General features: G+C 44.9%; 1 long non-coding RNA gene and 1 pseudogene across 1 annotated transcript; both read left to right on the top strand.

Moving 5' to 3' along the window:
- The first annotated feature begins 8,148 nt into the window (after positions 1-8,148).
- On the top strand, positions 8,149-12,114 carry LOC103161246. The gene is made up of 3 exons (XR_003487002.2): positions 8,149-8,677; positions 8,801-8,995; positions 10,017-12,114. It is a non-coding gene; the product is annotated as an uncharacterized LOC103161246 (long non-coding RNA).
- An 8,291-nt stretch (positions 12,115-20,405) lies between these two features.
- Positions 20,406-22,095, top strand: LOC107978822 (annotated as a pseudogene).
- The last annotated feature ends 1,163 nt before the right edge of the window (positions 22,096-23,258 follow it).

Below are 23,258 nucleotides of genomic sequence, written 5' to 3'. Positions count from 1 at the left end.
TGTCTGGGTGGGAAAGTGGCCTTTGACATCAGGAAAATTACAGGCAGTAGAATAGCTGGTACAGGAGCAGTTCAATGTTCAACATATTGAATAATCAACCAGTCCTTTTGGAATTCTTCTGTATTTACCATTAAAGAAATCTGGAAAATGGAGAATATTAACAAATTTAAGAGCCATAAATAAGGTAATTCATTCAATGGGATCTGTACAGCCTAGAATTCCCTTGTCTTCTTTATTACCTAGAGAATGGTCTATTATCCTTATTGATTTTAAAGACTGCTTTTTACTCTACCTTTACAGGAACAGTATAGAGAAAAACATGACTTCACAGTGCCTACTTATAATAATTCCCAGCCTAATAAAAGGTAGCAGTGGAAAGTTATTCCACAAGGAATCTTAAGCAGTCCCACCTTTTGTCAATATTTTGTATAATTTGTAAACAGTTTCCTCAATCTATAATTTACCATTATATGGATATCTTATAAGCTGATTCAGGTACAGATACCTTAGAGAAAATATTTGAAGTGCTAAGGAAAAAGTTGCCTTGTCAGTGATTACAAATTGCTCCTGAAAAAATACAATTACCTAGGATATAAGATAGTTTGCACAAAATTCAACCACAAAAATTGTAAATCAGGAGAGATCAATTAAAAACTCTTAGTGATTTTCAAAAATTGCTGGGAGATCTTAACTGGTTAAGGCTACAATTGTAATGAGAACTCAAGAACTAAGTAATTTATTTCAAACATTACAAGGTGAAAAGGAGTTAAGTAGTCCAAGAAAATTATTGGATGAGGATGAGAGAGAATTGGCCTTGGTAGAAAAGAAATTACAGGAAGCACATGTGGATCATTTGGATCCAGAGCTGGATGGTATTCTGGTTGCTTTACCTTCTACACATTCTCCTACAGGAGTTCTTTTTTTAAATTTATTTATTAGTTCTAGTTAGGGAACAAGCTTGTTTCACATGTAAGTCCCTTCTCCCTCTCCCTCCCCCTACAGGAATTCTTATGCAGAGGAAAAAATACCTTAGAATGGATATTTTTGACACACAAACAGACTAAAAAATAAGACCTATATAGAAAAGGTTTCTGAGTTGATCCTTTTTTTTATTTATTATGTATACATCATTCTGCTTCCATGTATATCTGCACACCAGAAGAAGGCACCAGGTCTCATAATGGATGGTTGTGAGCCACCATGTGGTTGCTGGGAATTGAACTCAGGACCTCTGGAATAGCAGCCGGTGTTCTTAACCTCTGAGCCATCTCTCCAGCCCTCTGAGTTGATTCTTAAGGGAAAATTGAGACTTCATCTATTACCAGGAACAGATCCAGCAGAAATTGTGGTATCTTTTACTAATGGAGAAATTTCCTCATTATGAACGGAAAATGAACATTGGCAAAGAGCTTGCAGTATTTTTTTTGGAGAGATTAGCAATAAATATCCCCAAAGCAAGAGACTTCGGTTTATAAAGAGAACTAATTTTATCCTTCCTCACATTGTATTGGGAACACCAATTTCTGAAACCCCTACTATGCAATGCAAACAAATCAAGAAAGGCAGGTTATAAGTCAGGAAATTTAAGTAAAGTGGCTCAAAGCTCTTATTATTCTGTTCAAAAGTCAGAATTATATGCTATTGTCATGATATTATTATTAGATTTTTCAGAAACTCTTAATATAGCAACTGAGTCAATCTGCATAAAGAGTTGTTTTCCATATTAAAGCCACTGAACTTATTCCAGATGATTCAGAATTAACTCTGTTATTTATTCAATTACAATAAATAATCAGAAATAGAAATCATCCCTCGTATATGACTCATATCATATCCCATAGTGGTCTACAAGTCCCTCTAACACAAGGTCCTGATGAAACTGATCAGCCATTGGTAGGACATATGCGAGAAGCCTCAGAATTTCATAAGAAACACCATGTTAACAACAAATGTTTGAAGAAAGATTTTTCTATCACTTGTCAGTAAGCCAAGGATATTATAAGGAAATGTCCTAGCCTGGAGGTGGTAATGCATCCCTTTAATCCCAGCACTCTGTGAGTTTCAGGCCAGCCTGGTCTACAGCAGAAATGTCCTACTTCGGTTTTTTTGTTTGTTTGTTTGTTTGTTTGTTTGTTTTTCGGGACAGGGTTTCTCTGTGTAGCTTTGGAGCCTATCCTGGTACTCTCTCTGTAGACCAGGCTGGCCTCGAACTCACAGAGATCCGCCTGCCTCTGCCTCCCGAGTGCTGGGATTAAAGGCATGCACCACCAACGCCTGGCTCCTACTTGTTTTTTGTATAACCAAACTCCATTATCTGCAGGAAGTAACCCAAAAGGTACCCAAAGAAATAAAATTTGGCAAATGGATGTGTTTCATTTTGTGGAGTTTGTGAAATTAAAGTACGTGTAACATGCCATAGATACGTATTCAGGAATTCAAAGGGTAATTGCTTTGATTTCTGAAAAGAATCATTCTGCAATTACATATTTATTAGAAGTTATTGCCATTATGGGAATACCTGTACAAATTAAAACTGACAATGCTCCAGCATATGTCCAAAATCTCTGTCTCATATCAGAAAAGTCACCTGGTATGGGACAGGAAAATAAATTAAGGGACTATTCTATTGCTACTAATCTCATAATCTTTTGACTTTATTTTTACTCTTTAAAACTTTTCTTAAAGTATAAATATTATCTCAAAATTTATAAGATCACTATGTATGTATGTATGTGTGAATTTTCTGTAATGATATTAACAGTCATATAGAGAGCACTAATTCCAGAAATAGGCTTCATCTAGCTTCCTGTTCATGATTTCTGGCTTGAGCCTGAAGCAGGTAACTAGGAATTAAGTTCATGTGCCTAGGGTGTATTTAACAAATTGTGGTCCTTTAACCTCCCCAAGATCTGCTGTATATGACATTTTATTTATTTATTTATTTATTTATTTATTTATTTATTTTGGTTTTTCGAGACAGGGTTTCTCTGTGGCTTTGGAGGCTGTCATGGAACTAGCTCTTGTAGACCAGGCTGGCCTCGAACTCACAGAGATCCATCTGCCTCTGCCTCCCAAGTGCTGGGATTAAATGAGTGCACCACCAACGCCCGGCTGTATATGACATTTAAAATGTTTAAGCTTTCTGCAGTAAACTGTGACCATTCCTAACAGTGACCTTTGAAGTCTCCAAAAAGATGACTGGGTGCCACAATGACGATTCCACCTGGCTTGTGGTAATGCCACTAGGCTGACAAACACTACCAAAATATTAATTTCAGACTGCAATCTGCTCAGGAAAACTTCACAGCTGCTAGCTGAGAGGGTCCAGCTTCACAGATTACCCTATCCAGGACCTCAGATAAGCCCTGCACTTTCCCATTACACAGAGACTGGACAGCAAATGCTACAGCTAGTTTTCCCAAGACTTGACCATTATCTCAATTTTCTCAGGGCCTCTAAAAATGCCGTTGTCTCTAAGCAATAGGAAGTAATTTTAAGACCACAATACCCACATTCCCAAGAGGTGGGGTGGGTGTTTGGGGTTGTTCGGTGGATTGTGGATGTTTGTTATCATTTAGGAGGTGTTGGTTGCAACTTGTTACTGGTTATGGTCACAGAAAAAAATGAGCAAAGGAGATATCTGACTCCCAAGTTTTTATTGATAAAGAATTAGATGAATGCTTCACTACTCCAGCCACATAGGTTCCTTGTGCTAGTGTGGCTTATCACAGAACCTTTGCACCTCGTTCCTACTTCCTAGCCTGCTAGCACCCAGGTACCCATGCTGTTCAGCATCACCTTCTCACCCAGACCCTTCCCAAGCATCTTACCTGAAGTTACAGCCCAGTTCTTAGCCTCCTGAGATCTCCCTGCTTTCTGTTGCTCTAACCAGGCCACATTATAATTCTTATTCCTGTCTGCAGCTGACTGTAAGATGGAGGGGCAGCCCTGGCTGTACAGGATCACTGGTAAGTCCCAAGGACTGGCATTTGCCAGGCCCATGCATGAGTGAATGGAGAACAGCCTGGGCAGGAATGTGAGGGGCAGTGAAGCCTCACTTCCTCCCCCAATACCCTTGCCATTCTCCCTCCCTCCTTCATTCAAGACAAGGTCTTATGTAGCCTAGTCTAGCCTAAAGCTTACAGCAGAGGGTAAACATGCGATTCTCTGCTTTACCTCTCACTGTTAAGGTTAAATGTTGTAGGATATTTGTTTACACTATGTGAAAAGGTGTCACTGTGATTGGTTTAATAAAAAGCTGAATGGCCAATAGCTAGGCAGTTGAGAATAGGTGGGACTTACTGGGGGAGAAAGGAACTCTGGGAAGAAGAGAGATGGACAGACACCAGTGAGATGCATGTCAGACATACAGAATGGGAGAGAGGTAAAAGCTACGCGGCAGAAAGTAGATTAATAGAAACAAGTTAATTAAAGTTAAAGCTAAAAGGCCAAGCTTTCTTAATTAACAAATCTCAGTGTCATCATTGGGGAGCTGGTGGTCTCACAAAGGAAAGTCCCACACAATTACAGACGTGTGTCACCACATTTGGTTTGTACAGTGCCGAGCATCAGACCCAGACTTTGTTCATGATGGGTGAGCATCTACCCACTAAGCAACTTCTCTAACGCCCTTAGAGTTTGGTTTGTTTGTTTGTTTTGGTATTTGGTTTTTTGAAACAGGATTTCTCTGTGTAGCCCTGGCTATCCTGGAACTCACTATGTAGACCAAGCTAGCCTCAAACTCAGAGATCCGCCTGCCTCAGCCTCCCAAGTGCTGGGATTAAAGGCATGCACCACCACCTGGCATCCCTTTGTTTTTATTGAAGCAAGTGTTGCTATGTAGCCCAGGCTAGCCCTCAACTTGCCATCTTCCTGCCTCGGTCTCTCAAATGCTGGGATTACAGGTGCACACCACACCTGGCTTCTCCTGCCCCCTTCTATATGCCTCATTCACAGGTGCTTAAACCTGGAGGGGGAGGGGCTGGTTGAGGTGGAGTACAGTGGTAGAGACATTGCCAGGCATGCACTAAGCCCTGAGTTCCACCCTCAGAATTACAAAAACAAAAAATAATTACATAAGGGCTGGAGAAATAACTCAGCAGTTAAGAGCACTGTCTGTTCTTCCAGAGGACCAGGGTTCAATTCCCAGGGGGCACACCATCTGTAACTCCCTCTCAGGAGATCTAACACCCTCTCCTGGCCTCATAGGCATTGCACACACCTGGCACACAGATATGAATGCAGGCAAAACACCCATACACTTTAAAAAAAAGTTTGACGATAGCTTGGCTGAACACCTTTAATTCCAGAACTCAGGAGGTAAAGGTGGTGGATCTCTGTGAGCTCAAGGCCAGCCTGGTCTACAGAGTGACTTCCGGGACAGCCAGAACTGTTACACAGAGAAACCCTGTTTTGAATAAACCAAAAACAGAAAAGGAAAAAAAGAAAGAATATTTATAAATGGTCCTGGGGCTGTATATTGCTCCAAATACTTATTTTTAAAAAGTAATAATATGGTCTGGAGAGAGGGTTTGGCAGTTAAGAGCAGTTGCTGATGTACAGAACACTCACATGGTGGTCAATAACCATCTGTAACTCCAGTTCCAGAAGATCCATTCTGTCTTCCAACCCACCTGGGGCACACACTCGGTGTACATGCATACATGCAAGCAAACATTCATATACATAAATAAGAAGAAATTGAATGTTCAAAATAACAATGGCTGCAAACATAAGCCAATGGTCAGTCTCATACCCTAATAATTTGCTTAGTCCCCATAAGAAAGCATGAAGCAAGAGCTATCATTATTATCTGTCTGAGGCAGTCAAAACTCAGAGAAGTCAAGGCACTTGCCCACAGTCACACAGCTAGTTAGTTCAAAGGCAAGGCTAAAGCCCAGATAGGTTCTTGCCTTAGCAGGAAGCATAAAAATACTGCTTATATGTGAGGACCAGGCTTTGAAGTCAAAAGGACCCCAGGCAAAGTGACTGCTCATTTCCTGTTACCTCTGGGCCCCTGTCCGTCCCAGTGTGTGAACATTAGAAGCCACTTCCGCTCCCTGATGGGAAAGGTTCTGCTACCAAGGGCCACTTCACTAAAACCCAAAAGTGACATAAGCGGAAATGAGAGTAGAAAGGAGAAATGTTGGGGGATGTCCTTCTGTATCTATTTCTCCTCTTGCTTAGGTATTGTGTTTATACAGCTCATTTAAAAATGTCATAAATACAGATTATAGATAGTCACCTATGATAGTGAAAACTTAAAATAATGTTAGTTAGGTTTTCTAGATATATAGAGATATATTTCAAATAGATAGATATTCTTCAAACCTTTCAAAGACCTACAGAATATGGCGTTTAAAATGGTTTATTAGGCTTGTTCACGACAAAGAGACACAACTGCTTCTGGCAACACCAATTATGTCAGAGAAGATGAGCATAAAAGAAACTCGTTATGGTCAAGACCAGCCTGGTCTACAAGAGCTAGTTCCACGACAGCCTCCAGAGCCACAGAAAAATCCTGTCTTGAAAAACCAAAAAAAGAAAGAACGAAAGCAGAGAGAGAGAGAGAGAGAGAGAGAGAGAGAGAGAGAGAGAGAGAGAGAGAAAGGAAGGAAGAAAGAAAGAAGGAAAGTAAGTCGTTATGGAATTTGCCTTCTACAGGGCAGAAATAGCTATTTGGTCAAGAAACTGCTCTTGCATGGAGTGTTTGTATGCTGTATAAACTGGATATGAATGATCCACAGGAAAGTGACTGCTGAACAGTCACAAAAACAAGATGGGACAGTCCTGCAGGATTCCTGCTTCATGGAAGAGTCTGCCAGACATTCTGCAGGACACAGAAAAAAATGACTGATAAACTGCCAATATAGGTGATCCAGTTTCAAATTTCCTGCTTCACTGAGAAGTCTGCCAGACACATTACGGCCTATGGGCTGAAGATGGATGCCCCAATGTTACAGAGGAACTTTGGGTGACTTTTCAGGAAGTGAGATGTCTCTGTCAATTCTAAAGTTTATATATTATCTTTCTGTGGTCTTTGATGGAGTTGAAGACAGTTATGGCTATGGTTTTCCTTAGTTATGATAAAGGATAAGTTACATATAAAACTTTAGACTCACAAAGATAGGATAGATAATAGAATATTTTCTATAAATTCTGCCAAATGTTAATGGACAAATATTGTTAACTATAGTTCTTGCTTGATAACTGTTTTTATAATTTTACTATGTTAAAGTTAAAACCTTTCCTTTTATATAGACAGAAAAGAGGAGATGATGGGAGATGTTCTTCTGAATATATGTTTCTCTTATTGGTTGATGAATAAAACACTGATTTGTGGGGCCAGACAGGACAAGAAACCCCATCTTCAGAGAAATAGCCTGTGTCAGTCCAAAACCAGGGAAGGCAGTTCTCGGCACCATGGCAGAGTCCTGGGGCCAGCCTGGAGGCATTGGGAGCCATGAGTAAGGAAGCCCAGCTGACTGAAGATGGGCCAGGGGTATTATTTTCTGGTGTGTGTGTGTGTGTGTGTGTGTGTGTGTGTGTGTGTGTGTGCTGAAGACTTGGATTTAGTGTGTAATTGAGGATGACCTTGATCTTCTGACCTTCTTCCTTCAGGATTCCTTCTTCTGAAAGCTGGGATTACAGGAGTGTGCTACCATGCCTGGTTTATATGGTATTGGGGATTGACCCCAGGGCCTTGTGCATACAAAGCAGCCATTCTACAAACTGAGCCCTGTGTGAGGTGGTGGTGTTATTTGTGTGTATGTGTGTGTGTGTTACAGGTCAAATCGTGGGGAGGTCTGTGGACAATTTGTGGAGAGTGAGCAGACAGAAGTGGAGAAGGGAGGATGCTCCCGCCACTCCCAACCCTGCCACCCTGCCCCCCATGAGATGCTCTGTTGCCCTGGGAGGAGGAAAGGGCCTGAGGAGGCTGTCCATGGAAATGCTAGGAAAAGTGGCTATCTGGTAAGTCCCACATGCAAAGCCTAGCTGCAGAAAAGGGAACAGAGAGCCAGCCTTGTGAGTCAGCACCCAGCAGCTATCTCTGCAAGTCATACAGTGATGGGTCATGACATCAGCAAGCCCTGCTGAAAAAGCAGTCCCCCACCCCCACCTTAGACAGTGTTTCTCTGTGAAGTCCTGCTGTCTTGACCTGCTGTCCTGATCAGACTGGCCTTGAACTCAGATCTGCCTGCCTCTGCCTCCTTGCTTCAATTAAGGGCCTGTGCCACCACTGCCTGGTGCAGCACCCTTCTTTTTAAACAGAAACTAGAGAATAAGAGCTGGGCACTGATGTCCAGAGTATCACCACTTCCTAAAATTTTTGCTTTAGTTACATGCAAAGCTGTATGTACTGCATTACAATGTAAAATCTGCTTTAGCTACATGCAAACCTGTGTGTACTGGTTTACAATGTAAAATCCATTCCTTATTGTGTGGCTTGTAACTTAAGGATACAAATTTAGTTTAGAAAATTTGGATGCAAAATATCTAAAAGAGAAAACACAAATAGCCCAAGGATGGTTCCCTGGGATGGAAAGAAGGTGTTAGGCCGATGGACTTCCCAGAATTATGTACAGTTTTGTTTTCAAGCGATGCACATGTGTTGCTTTTGCAGGAAGGAAGCCTGTGTTTAAGGATTTTAGGACAAATGAACAATCTTCCATCCTTGGTAAGGACTGTGTGCTGGGCTTTTGGCTGTGAAAAAAGTTGACTGCACCCCTTGCCAACACTGCCCCCTGGGAGCTGCACAGCCTCCTGGCTTTTTTTCTACATCCTCTGCTTCTCTCTCCAGGAATCACTCAGAAAATTCTCCAAAAACACACCTGGTCCCTTGGAAGTTCCACCAGGGTCCCAGCCACTCTTCCTTACCATCTGGAGCAATGTGGTGGAATCATAGAGCAGCTCTCTCAGCCTGAGTCAGCGCAGCACCAGGACACCTGTTATCCACTCAGCATTGCCATGAACATCACCAGTCATACACTCACATGTGAGTTATTGGGCTTTGTTTTCTCTGCTTATTTTGCTTTTAGTTTGTTTGGGGTTTGTTGTTTTGTTTCTGAGACATATTTCATGTAGCCCAGGCTACCCTCAAACTGCATATGTAGCTGAGGATAAAGTCGACCTCCTAATCCTCCTACCTTCACCTCATGAGTGTTAGCATGGCATTCCACACCATGCCTGGTTTATGTGATACTAGGGATTCAAATGGGCTCTGTGCACACAAGACAAGTGCTCTCCCAACTGAGCTCCAGTCCCAGCACTACTTTTTTTTTAAAGTTTGTTGTTTTGGTTTTGGGGTGTGTGTGTGTGTGTGTGTGTGTGTGTGTGTGTGTGTGTGTGTGTGTGTGTGTTGAGAAAGTCCCATTGTATAGCCCAGGCTGGCCTTGAACTTGAAATCCTCCTGAGAGCCTCCTGCCTCAACTTCCCAACTGCTGAGTTCACAAGTGTGTGCCACTACACACACACACACACACACACACACACACACACACACACACACACTTTTCTTTCCTCCCTCTCCGCTTTCTACATTTTTGTTTTGTTCATTCTGCAACTCAGGCTGGCCTGAAGAAATTCAGATTGTGGCCCAGGCTGCCCTGAAGTTCATATCATTCCTCTGCCTCAGCCTCCCAGCTTCCAGGACTGCAGTGTACCCCATACCTGACTTTTCTGTTTTTAGGACCCTTTCCTTAGGCAAATTCCCAGAAGTATAACTACTGAGAAGCGTTTGTTGTTTCCTAGCTGAAAAGTTTGGCCAGACTGCTGGGAAAGGGGCGGGGCATTTGCCTTTCCAAGGGACTGCCACGCCCAGCAGCTGTAAGATCTCTAACATGGGACCCGAGACATCTGTGCTCTGCTCTGCGTCAGTAACCAGAGTGGAGCAGGAAACAGAGGGACTTTCCCTCCCTCAGGAACTGGCCACTGGACATGAATGACTGCAGTGGGACCCTCAGCAAGAGCTGGCCAAAGGCCCCTACAGCAAGGAGGAACCCTTTCTCTCCCCACAGAGATCCTGATCTTGGCCCTCCACACCCGCTTGTGGGAAGAATCGATGTTTCTTCCTGTGCTGACTGATCCATGAACTTCTGAGGAATGCCTTTAACGTCACTGGCCGCCCATGTTCCCTTAATAACGTTGCCACAGCATGTGGTATGTGCCCTACAGCTGGGTGGGGCTGGTCTGGTGTCTTTCTGCTCTCTGAGATCTTAGGAACACCTTCCACCCCTCAACCCCCAACCCAGGCCAGGTTCCCGGGCAATTGCACTGCTTCCTGCTCGCAGACAGGGCCATGCCCCTTTCCTGGAAGGACAGCAAGAGAGAGAAGTCATAAACTTCCTGTGTCCCCAGCCCAAAGACTGTCTTGACTTCCTCCACGCCCTGGGTCCCTACAGTTCAGTGGTCCAGAAAGCGGATCCTGGGGGTTAAGAGAGTGAGAGAGACAGTTGAGGAAGGAAAAGGAGTCCCAACGGCAAGCAAGACAGAACAAAGAGGAACCAAGGAGGGTCAGGACCTGGCAGGAGAGGCTGGGAAAGAAGAAAGGCAAGCACAGGCATCGCTGAGCACCCCAGTGGATAGGCAGTGGAATGCCCACATCTGAGGGCTTTCAATGCACAGCCCTCTGTGGAAGATGCCCTTGTCCCACAGGAACCCTCCAGCAACCGCCCCTTCAGGAAAAAGCCCATGCAGCCATAGACTGTGACCTCACCAGCTTTCCAGAGCATTATTGGTCACACGGGTCCACCTAGTTGATAATCTTGTGCTTTGCTTGCTATGGAGTGTCACAGATACATACAGAGGGTAGTGCATCTGACTGGTACTCACTGCCTACTTCCCATACGTCTCATGGTTTATCCCATGCAGCTACTAATCCCAAGTTTAGGGCAGAAACTGAAGAAATTATACCATGCAACAGATCTCATACAAGTGATAACGGGGTGGGGGGCACCTCTGATGGGGATGAGAGAGAGATACATGATGGTGGTAGGACCTTTTAAAGGGTAGGCAAGTCACATTTGGTGGCTGGTGATGGAGTGGCTGCTGGTGCTGAGTGGCTGAAGGCAGGTTGCTAACATTCCTCCCTTTTGTTCATTATAAAAAGTGAGGAACTAGGAAGGGTTGGTGGTGAGGCAGGAATGGGGACACCATGCTCTTTAGATTGCTTCCTGTTGTCTGTGGGTATCGACATCTTTGGGGACTCAAGAAAGCTGGGGTGCTGGCCAAGTCCTGGAAGAGCAGGCTGTTTCACTAGCTGTCCAGGCTCTGTGGGACTATTGAGGGCCAGGGATATGCAGCAACAGTTGGAGCAGTTTGTGAAGCTAGACCATCTGGGGATAGTTACAGTGAAGCTGTCTGGGGTGCAGATTTTGAGGGAACACCTGGGGCTGGGGCTGGGGCAATCTGTAATTGATTTGGAATCTCCTGGGGCAGACAGACTAGGGACAGAAGGTAAAGTTAAGGCGTTTAGGGGAAATTTCTTTTCTTAGGTGTACATTTGAAACTTTTAGGCCCACAGTCTTGGTAGTTGGGGAAGAGGACTCCCAAGACCAGGGAAAGGGGGGGTTAATTCCCACCCTCAGGAATAAGTGGAACAGGTAGGTGAGAAAACAGGCTGTTTCCTCAGACCGTACTGAACTGGAGTCTATTTGACCCAGGAGAGGTGGATTCAAGCCAATATCTTGAAGCTAACAAGAAAATGTTTAGGTTTACAAAAAGAGCTAAATTTTACATATGTTAGCATTCCCACTGTCTGTAATGTATACTGAAATCCACACTGTAGAAAAGACAGTAGATTCACACCTTCAAGTCAGAGTAGAAGGCTGGGGATCCAAATGATTGGGTTAAAAGTGTGAACATTCTTTCCTCTGTCCAGAAGACTAGGTGGACTGAGATAGGACAGAGGAGCACTTTCAAGACTATGCTTCAAAGACAACCAAAGGGAATTTAAAATTTTGAGCTTGTGGCTATGGTAATAGTAGTCAGTGCTTTCCAGACCTAGATCAATAGCTCATAAATCACTTTCCCATGCCTTTAGAAATTGCATTTATACACCTTAAACTTTGCAATTTTCCTATCCAATCATTTACTGTGGGTAACTGGTTACTGAGACATGGGTGACTGGTTACTGAAAGTAGTCATTATAAAGCAAGTTCCTTTAAATAATGGAACAGTGAAAAGTTATATTGAAATCTGTTTTGTGTGTATATCTCTTTTTTGGAGTCTGGTATTGAGGTAAACTGTGTCTAGACCTAGTAATAGCTCTAGGAAAGTGAGGCCTGTGGGCTGAAGAGAACTGAGAAGGCAGCTGAGGCCTTGGTTGCTGCTGTTAAACTGCATTTATACACCTATCACTGGCCTAGTCTCAACACCATCAGAGATCTGAGAAGGATGAATTTCACCTGAGTAAGCAGGAAGTACAGACCAAGCAGCTTCTGAATCTATTAAAAATTCTATTTAAATTTTTAGTTTAAATTTTAAATTCTGAATCTATAAAAAAAATCTATTAAAAACAGAGACTTACTGGCTACCTAAACAATCACCCTAGGTTCCTCTGTGGTCATTGGGGGCCGAGATCCCAGGACAGCATCAGTCTTTGACCATCAGGCCCAGAAGCTCCAAGAGACTTTCCTATGAAGGAGGAACTTGGGGGACCAGCCTACCTTGTCCAGGCAAAGTGGGAAAATCCACTCCCCAGTGTCCTGCTAGTCCACAGTTTGAACAGGGTCCTGGCAGCAGGCGAGGTGAAGGGCAGTTTTTCACCTAGTGACCAGCTTTGCCACATTTAAAGCAGGCTCCAGGTGGAGTTTTTCTGTGCCCCATTGTTTCTTTGGAGGAGATCTTAGGGGTGCTTCTAGGTTTCCTCTCTATCATGGGAAGCGTTTTTGTTTTTTGTTTGTTTTGGGGGGGGAAGATTTTATATTAAACATTTAAACGCCATTCTCAGCAGATCTCTGAAGAGTTTGAGAACCTTCTGTCTATTGAGTATATCAGCTTTTGTTAATCTGAGTAGGCCTTTATAACCTTAAAATTGTATTATCACATGCAGTATATTCTAAATCAGAGCTGAATCACATATATATGTTGTAGAAAACATAACCTTAAATTTTTCTTGAACTTCTTCCAATGTTGTAGAAGCCATGAAGAGTCCAGAGAAGCTGCAGAACTTAGCAGGCAGCTTCTGGGGGAGGCTAGGAAATTTGCAAAGTAAGGGTCCAGAAAGGTACATAGAGAGATAGAGCAGGTAGCTCTGAGTGGGAGGAAGCAAAGGAAGGAGTCCTAGGCTGCCACAGGCAGAGCTGCAGCTCCTGGGGGAGTGTAGAGAGGGTAGAAAGCAGGAGAGAAGGGAGATGTATTGCAAGGAAGCAGCAGGCCAGAGGTGTGGCAGGCTGCAGGAGCCAGAGAACCGCATGGGTGCCCACGTGGAGGGCACAGCAGGCCAGAAGGAAGCAGCAACTGAAGAATTGGACTCTGGAATTTGGAATCAAATTCGCAAGCAAATGATTTGTACACACCTTAGTTGAGTTTGAGCAGCACCCTGGTTTGGAGTGGCCACTGCAGAGAACAGGTGTGTGTTGGGTGTGTGCACACTGCAGCTGGCCTGCTCCTTTGTCTTTTCCCTTCTTGCTAGCTCTGGGCTCCCACTTTACAACAAACTTACAGATCAATAATAACATAAGTCAATAAATTTGGAGCCCTTTGGGTCAGGTGCCAGGAGAGGCTGGAGGTTTTCCTATGAATGGCATGGTTCCCATAGGTGAGGAAGAGGGGAAAGTCCAAGGCCCGACGTCCAAGGCAACCCCAGGACTCAAAGAAACTGAAAGAGGAAGACACATACCGTTCAGTGGACAGGGGTCAGGGCTAAAAGTCCAAGGAGACATGGCGCCTACTACCAGGAATGAAACCAAAAGGCAAAAACCGACTTCAAAAACAAAGCCTCACCCAAAAGAAAGGGTCAGAGGTGGGTACCTCTGCCTCTAAGAATACTAGAGACTCAGGGAACATTTATGCCACTGAGAGGAATCACCCACCAATTCCTAGTGATGGATGGAGGGCCAAGGGATCAGTGGGCCAGAAGATGGATCTGTTGTGGGTGAACTAGAGATAAGGGATAGAGTCCTACTGTGGCTTAGACCCCCAATGGGGAACGCAGGCACCAGAATGTCCTACCTGCATCACACAGCATCATTGTTAGGGGTTAGCAGCAGAAGAGTACTTTGGAGGATCAGGACCAAGGAATGCCCCCAAAATCACACCACGAAACAGATCTCACAAGAGATTTATTGGGGGAGGGCGAGGATGAAAGAAAGAAGGGGGGGGGAGGAAGAGGGAGGGAAAGAACAGGTAGTGATGGCAGGGAACTTTTAAAAGTTAGGAGTGTCACATTTGGTGGCTGGTGATAGTCGCTGAAGGTGTGCTGGGGCGGGGGTGAGGGAGGGTGGGGAGGTGGAAGGCACCTGGTTCCTAAAACCAAGAACTTCGGATCTTGGTTTTATTTTGTTTATTTTTATTTGTTTTGTTTTTGAGACATGGTCTCACTATTTAGCCCTGACTAGCCTGGAATTTTCTATGCAGACCGGGCAGGCTTCCAATTCACAGAGGCACCTGCCTCTGTCTGCAAGTGCTGGAATTACAGGGATGCACCACCACAACCTGCCCTGTTTTTAGATTTCTCTTGATTGCTGTTATTATTGTTGTTATTATTATTATTATTAATTAGTCTATGTTTGAGAGAGGGAGGAGAGCACACACTAGCGCTACACTATCTGTCGAGCGGTTACAGGACAGCTTTCAGGAGTCAGTTTTCCCTGCTACTGTGGGATCCAAGGATTGGACTTGGGATGTCAGCGGCACCCTCTTAGACAAGGTCTTGATCCCCTAGCCTCTACCTCCCTAGTGCTGGGATGACAGCTATGTGGCACTTGGGACTGACCCCAGAACTTTGTGCATGCTAGGCAAGCACTCTACCGACTTAGGCACGCAAACTCTTAATCTTCATACACATAGTGGGTGGGCGCTATTACCAGCTCCATTCTATGGATGAAGAAACTGAGCTCAGAGAGGTTTCTGGAAGAGTTCCAAACACACAGCTACTAGGGAGTAAGCCCAGGTCTTGGTCTTGGCATCTGGCTCCAAGGCCTCTCTGCTCAGTCACTCTTCTGAGCTGCCCATAGTGTGACCTGCTTTCTGTAATCAACTGGGACAGTGACACCCACTATAGGGCAGGTGATCCATGGAGAGCCCCCTTAGCCTACTTGTCCCCTGCGTAGCTGCTGTTGAGAACAGTGATGTCGACTCCAGCCTATTACTCTGACCCACAGAAGAACTCAGGCCTGAGTCCTTTTGGCCCTGGAGAGCTCTGCTGTTTCTAACATTAAGCTGATGAAAACAAAATCTCAAAATTGATTATGCTGCTCTTTTTGCTCTGGCTTCTAGGAAACTCAAAGTTCACTGCAAATCCCACCTTTACACATCCAAGTGTCTTCTAACCTGGGTATCATCTATGTTTGCTTTAATTTCCTTGCCTTGTGTTAATTTTAACCATAATTTCCTCATTTCCCATTGGTTTTGTTAGTATCTTTGTAAATTACCTCAAATCCGTGCCAGGAAGTGGCAAGAATATAGATGCACAAGCCATGGATAAGTTACAAGCTCCCCAGCTGGGCACAGTTCACAGCTGGGGCTGTCAGGTGGCCTGTGTGCTGTGGAATGTTTGTCCCCTGGCCTCTACCTAATAATTGCCATGAATGTACACACTACATATACTACAATGGTGACCCAAGATTTTTCTGGGTGATGCCAAGGAACCTCTGGAAGCGAAGGTCTGGGCTTCTTGAAGATATACTAAAGGACTTACAGCAACATTGATGGGGCCTAGCATGGGTGGACCCTGAGCAGGGGACCTTCCGCTGAAGTCATAGCCAGAGTCACTATACAGCCCCTCCAGGTTTCTCAGTCACCTGGAGGTTTCTCCAGGTTTCTCAGAATTTTTGCCACCCTGTCTCTCACTGGAGAGAGACAGGGAGAGAACAGGGTCCTTGCTTCTTAAATGTTTTTCAGTAGAGTTCACAGAGGCCAACCCTGTGGATAACATCACTCTGCAAGTAGAGACCATAAAGGAAAAAAAAAGTTGATTTGGGACAGTAATCCCTAAATCAGATTTGTCTCTCTGTGTGAGATAACATCTCATGTCCAATCTGGCCTTGAACTGGTTTACCTGCCTCACCCAGCCTTCCAAGGTAGGAAGGTAGGCATGTGATCACATCCAGCAACACCCAGATTCACCTAGAGCATCCTGGTTAAGAGGGCCAAAGTGTGAACAGGAATCTGAGCAGCCAGATGGAGTGGAGAGTCCAGAGATAGTAAAGACACCTTCTACCACCCACAAGAGAACCTGTGCTCAGAGCTCACAAGTTCATTTCTCGCAGCAGCCTGACCATCAAAAGCCCAGGCTCCCATCACCGCAGTGACACACAAAGTGAAGCACTGATGTGTGTCATGTGGTATCTGAAACCCTAAAACACCACACACACCTTGGAAGGAAGAACAGATCCAGAAGGCTCAGGGCAATGTGCCCATGGGGACCACAGGGAGCAGAGGGAGCCAGATAAGAGAATCGAGGGTCTTTAATGAGATGGAATGTTTTGGAATGGACCATGGGGCTAGCTGTACAGTCCTCAGGATATGAGAAGCTATTGGCTGACTATTTATCTTTGCAAAAGCAGCAAGGCAATTTTTATTTGGAGTGAAGCAATAGTACAGATTAAAGAAAGATTGACGGCACACCGTGTGAGCAATGACGCTCAAGGGCTGGCTGTCTTTTCAAGTGGGTGGATTGAATCTCAGTAAAGCTACAGATTTTTTTTAAAATAAGATCATTCCAAGGCACTGGCTGAGTGCTCGTAGGTGAGCTACTTTAGTGGAGCCTTGACTTCCCTGTCTGTAAATGGGCATGAAGTGGTCCCGCTGACTGGAGTGGAAGATGAGGGAAGAAGGGGATGTGTCCAGCCTCTGGGTATGTCTCCTTTCCACACCCTTCTTTGCCAGAATTCTGCCAAGGCTGGTTCCAGGAGCAGAGCGAGCCCTCCAATCAGCAGACCCCACTAGAAAGGATACTGACGTCTTCCCTATGTCCAAGTGTCAGGCTTTGGTCCATGCCTAATCCACCCTCCCCAAACCCGTTGTAGCCTGCCATTTCTGGTATTAAGACAACAAAGTGTTCAAGCATTGTGAGACATGTCTGTAAATCCAGCACTCAGGAGACTGAGACAAAAGGATTGCTGTGAATTTGAGGGCAGCTGGGACTGCAGAGTGAGTTCTAGACCAGCTAGGGCTACCAAACAACACCTTGTCTCTAACAAACTACCTAATTAACTGACTAGATAAATTGAATGAATCAATGAATGAGTGAGCGAATGATGGCAAGTGGCCTCATGGCCATCGGAATCTTGGTCCTCAAGTCTATTCCCACTGCTACTGTTAGCTTTGGGGATCTCAAGAAAGACTACTAACAACTGTCACTAATCCTGCATGGTCATCCAGGCTGACAGGGCAGTGTGGTGGGGAGCCACAAAGAGGCAACTGTGCAAGAAGCTGTCCTCATACAATGGCCCTTCAGAAGCCGGTCCCTGGGGAAGACAGAGGCTCTCAATCAGCAAGGCTGAAGAAAGAAATGTCTGTCTCCTTTTGGGACCCACCCCCACAGGCACGGGACCAAGAATGCAGCCAACATCTATTAAGTTTCTAAAATTATGCCTAGGCTGGGGGTGGGCACGGGTGAGGGTTGGAAGAGGATGTAGTAGACGGGTGGACAGGCAGGAAATTGCAGCCCAGCCCCTCCAGTGTTAGCTGAGTGCTGGGTAGTGAGTGGGCAGGGAGCACCGCCTGCAGATGTCACATCGGCACAGAGAATTAGCAGCCTTCTGTGCCTGGCCGCCGGGTGCTGAGTTCTGTTCAGATATTGCCACTGTGCTGTCTCGGGTTATTGGGCTTTCCATAGAATGAAGGAGGAATAGGATGGTGACCTCTGGCTGCTTGTTTAAGAAATATTTGGAAGAGAAAACTCAGTGTCAAAACTAGCAAGTGGAAGCAGGGTCACTGTTAGTTTGTACAACTTGCACATTGTAGCACAGCTGAAGGGGGACACTTCTGAAATAGAGTCCCACTGGGAAAAACCTACAGACCTGTTCAAAGTGGCCCATAATACCCCAGAAGGTACCAGGTGCCCTGTGTGGCCAGGTCCTCACTCTTCCGTGGGTCTGTGAGTGTGTGATTCAGTGGCCAGTGGGCATGTAGAAGACAGAACAAAGCCTAGCCACAAACAATAGTCCTCATCAAGTATCAGCCCCTAAAGTGGGGGTGGACAAATTCAGGGGGGTCCTCAAGATTCGGGGTAGTCCTGCTTTTTGGGCATGCTGCCCAATTCAGTTTGTCTGGTGGTGATGGTGGTGGTGTGCATGCAATCATTCCTTCCTTCGGCTAAATTTTAGGGTGTATATGGAACAGGGGGCTGCACCATCATGGCTTCACCTCTGAGTGTCATCACACTTTGTTCTCATTTGTTCCCCTCCCTTGCTGCCCTCCTCATCCATACCCTCAAACTGAGTCCCTTCCTTCTCCCACACGGTGCCTTCTCTACTCTCCTGACACAAGTTCCATTACCCTGTCACCCCCTTCCTCAAGCTCGCCTCCTCCCTCCTCAAGACCCTTTCTCATTTCCCAGCCAGCAAACACACATGTAGAGACATACATGCGCATATATAGATAGGAATACATTCATGCATATATAGATAGGCATATGTATACTCATATATAGATACATATATGCTTAATATGTAGATAGATACATATACACACAAATAGAGAAATACATGCACACATGTATATAATTCACACATATATAGATATACATGCACACATATAGATAAAGATATATATGTTCAAAAATAGATATACATACACATGTATATAATTTGCATATATATAGATATACATGCACACATATAGATAAAGATATATATGTTCATATGTATATAGATATACATACACCCATATATAATTTGCACATATACAGATATATATGCACACATATATAAATAGAGGCATATATGCACACAAATACAAATAGAGGTTTACATGCATGCATATATAATTTTAAATTTAGGTTCAGTGTATAAGAGAAAACATGGGGTATTTGTCATTCTGAGTCTGGCTTATGTCACTAAACATGATTTCTGACTCCATCTATCCTCCTGCACATACTGTAATTTCATTTCTCTTTGCAGATACATAAAATTCCATCATGTGCCGTGTGCATGTACATGTTGCTTGTCCATTCCTGTGTGGATGGTCATCTTGGCAGTTTCTATTTCCTGTCAGCTGTAGCTAGAGTAGCCTTAAACATTGATAGGAGGCATCACCTTGGTACAGTTCTTCCATATCCACCCAGGAGCGGTACAGCAGGCCATGAGGTTGTGTGCTGACCCCCATTGGTGTGCTAGAGTAGCAATAAAAGCCCAGAATCTCTGTCCTGAGTGAGGAACTTCCAATGAGGCCATGTCAATCACTTGGCTAAGGGACCACATTAGTCCCACTGATCAAGAATAAGACCACTACCACAATCTAAAGCCAAATTTGAAGCAAGCTTTAATTAAATACTGACCAGCTGGATGGGCTCTAGCCAGGTCCACACCCAGATTCCCAGGAAATGGCCCAGAATCAAGTAAGGCAAGGGCTTAAGAAGGAAAACCCATAATTCATTTCTTTCCCAACAGGTCCAATCAGGGGCAATCATACATCCTGAGGTATTTCCTGCCTGGCAACCTCTCACCCACATGTGATCAAGCACATCTGGTGCAGATGGGTCAAACAAACTTGTTTAGGGGAATGAAAAACATGTGACTTGTAATCTCCCATAAACAATAGCCTCCAGCATTTCAGGAACTTTCTGTCTTTGGGCAAAGGACTTGCAGATCAGAGGCATTTTTGTTTCATGGACCTCTAAGGCATAGTAATTAAAACTTACAGCAGGGCGTTGGTGGCGAACGCCTTTAATCCCAGCACTCGGGAGGCAGAGGCAGGCGGATCTCTGTGAGTTCGAGGCCAGCCTGAAACTCTGTCTAGAAAAAAGAAAAAAAAAACAAACAAACAAAAAACTTAAAATGTAACTTTGGCTCTCATGACCACCCCTCAGGAAGGTGGACTCACTCCTCACCTTAGTCATGCTAAAGAAATAGGTGCACTTTCTTCTTCTTTGGAAAAACACCAAATGGCAAATAGCCCTGGTGCAGTGGGAGGACCCAGAGGACCTGGGCACCCAGGCTTCCGTGGAGGATTCCACAGCAGTTTGGTTGTGGTTGAGGCTGTGACCATTGCTGTGGAACAATTCTTTTCTACATTATGAATATGTATTACTCTCATTGTTAATAAAAGCTGGCAGAAAGTTAGGAGGGAAAGCCAAACTGAGAATGATGGGAAGGAGGAGGGTGGAATCAAGGAAGATGCCAGCCAACCATTGCCAGGAAGCAAGACATGCTAGAGGACAGGTAAAGCCACAAATGGGTTAACTTATGTGTAAGAGTTAGTTAGTAACAAGCCTGAGCTATTGGCCAAGCATTTATAATTCATATGAAGCCTCTGAGTCAATTATTTGGGACCAGTGGTCTCGACAGGAAATGTCCCATTACAGACCATGGTGGAGGCCACAAGCTCGTGGAGGTAAAGCCGAAGACAAGGAGTGGGTACCCATCACCAAGCTGGGCTGCCTAGTTAAAGACATGAAGACCAAGTCCCTGGAGGAGACATGCCTGTTCTCCCTGCCCATTAAGGAATCTGAGATTATTGACATTTTTCTGGGATAATTCCTAAAGAATGAGGTTCTAAAGGTCATGCCAGTATAGCAGCAGACTCAGGCTAGCCACCAGATCAGGTTCAAGGCTTTTGTCGCTATTGGAGACTACAATGGTTATGTTGGTCTATGTGTTACGTGCTCCAAGGGGGCTGTAGCCACTGCCATCCAAGGGGCCATCATCTTGGCCAAGCTCTCCAATGTCCCTGTGCAGAGAGGCTACTGGGGGAACCAGATTGGCAAGCCCCACACTGTTGCATACAAGATGACAGAACACTGTGGCTCTGTGTTGGTGAGCCTCATTCCCCCAACTCCAGGCACTGGCATCATCTCTGCTCCAAGAAGCTGCTGCTGATGGCCGGTATTGATGATTGCTACACATCAGCCAGGGGCACTGACACCTTGGCAACTTTACCAAGGCTACCTTTGATGCCATCTCCAAGACCTACAGCTTCCTAACCTCTGTCCTCTGGCAAGAGACTGTTGGACCAAGTCTTTCATCAGGAATTCAGTGACCATTTTGTGAAAACTCACACCAGAGTCTCTGATCAGGGGACCACCACATAAGGGTTTTTATACAAGAAAAATAAAGTGAATTAAGTCTGAAGGGGGGTACAATATTATCCCTTTAAAGGGATAAGGCAGTTTTCCTTTCCAGAATTCCTGGCTCTTAGCATGTTCCTACACAGGACAGTCATGCAGCTGTGACTCGACTTTCTTTTCTGAATCACTAGGAGAGTGTAACTTCCTTTTCTTCCCACTCCTCTCTAAGCATGCCTTCCCGAGCACCCAGGGCTAGGGAAGTAACGATCTATGACTGTTACTTTTGTCTACTTGACACAAGCTCAGACCATCTGGGAAGAGGAACCTCAACTAAGGAAATACCTCCATTAGATGGGCCTGTGACTGAGTTTGAGGGGCATTTTGTTAATGATGGATGTGGGAAGGCCCAGCCCAATGTGGGTGAGGCCATTACAGGGCAGGTGTGATACCAGAAAGCAGACTGAGCGAGCCATGAGAATCAAGTCCTGTGGCCTCTGCTTCTACTCCTGCCCCCAAGTTCCTGCACTGACTTCCCTCTGTGGAGGAGTGTGACCTGACAGCTGTAAAATGAAGTAAACCTGTCCCTTCTCGGAGCTGCTAAAGGCCAGTGTTTTATCACAGCAATAGGAAGCAAAATGGAATATAGTCTTTCTCAGAAGTTCCCTCCCTGACATGAGGCTGCTTGTCTGCCATGTGACTGACCTCTGTACCCTCAAACAGGAGGCCCTTTTCCCCTTCTCTCCCCCTCTCTGCCTTCCGGCAGCTGCTAAGGTTTGCAACTAGCAGGCCCTGGAGGTTTTTCTTTACATTCTAATAAAGTTGTCCTTCAGCTTCCATTTGAGACCATTCTTAAATCCCCTTATTAATGAGACTAAGAACCCAAAAGTCCCTCTTATTATATAGTCCAGGTTAGCCTGAAACTCACTATGTAGCCAAGGCTGGCTTTGAACTCATGGCAATCCTTCTGCTTTGACTTCCCGAATGCTGGGATTATAGGCATGTGACAGGGTATCACATATGATACCCAGCTCAATTTGAATGGCTAACTTCTAGTACCAAGGTTGCCTCAGTGTGACACAGGATACACTTAAAAAGCCATTTATGGGGCTGGAGAGATGGCTCAGCAGTTAAGAGCACTGGCTTAAATTCCCAGCAACCACATGGCAGCTCACAATTGTCTGTAAGTTCTGTTCCAGGGAATCCAACACCCTCACACAGACATACATGCATTCAAAACACCAGTGTACATAAAATACAAATAAATAAATTATATCTGTACATATACATATATATGTACATATATATTCTTTAAAGCCATTTGCTGCCTATCAGACATTCAGGCATAGCTGGAGGTCCTATGTTTTCATTAATCCTAGCACCCCCAGAGCCAGGCCTGTGAGGAGTTGCCAGGCAGTAAACCTGAAACTTAATTAAGAGCAAATCTGTCCTAGCCCTCCGCACATTTGGAAGCAACCTCTCTCTCTCTCTCTTTCTCTCTCTCTCTTCGGTCTCGTCTCTCTCTCTCTCTCTCTCTCTCTCTCTCTCTCTCACACACACACACACACACACACACACACACACACATACATCTCAGTGGGGTCTTTCTTTCCCCTAGTAGCTGTGGAGTCACCACCTGGTATCACAAAGGGTTGTTGATGCCTGGCACCAACTGGTTCATGGGGACCACTGTGTTCCCAAACCAATCTTTGTACGTCCTGCACAGACTTCCACCCAGGGCTGCTTCTGAAAGTCAGGTCAGTTGACCTACCAGGATAGTGACATGGGTATTCTGGAGCCTCTGTGAACCTGGGACAGGACCATGGGGGTCCATTGGAGGGAGCAGGCTCCTCCCTCTCTGGACATGTAG

Source organism: Cricetulus griseus, chromosome 7, assembly GCF_003668045.3.
Source record: "Cricetulus griseus strain 17A/GY chromosome 7, alternate assembly CriGri-PICRH-1.0, whole genome shotgun sequence".
Classification (NCBI taxonomy): Eukaryota; Metazoa; Chordata; class Mammalia; order Rodentia; family Cricetidae; genus Cricetulus; species Cricetulus griseus.
This window is presented reverse-complemented; position numbering and strand designations above follow the sequence as displayed.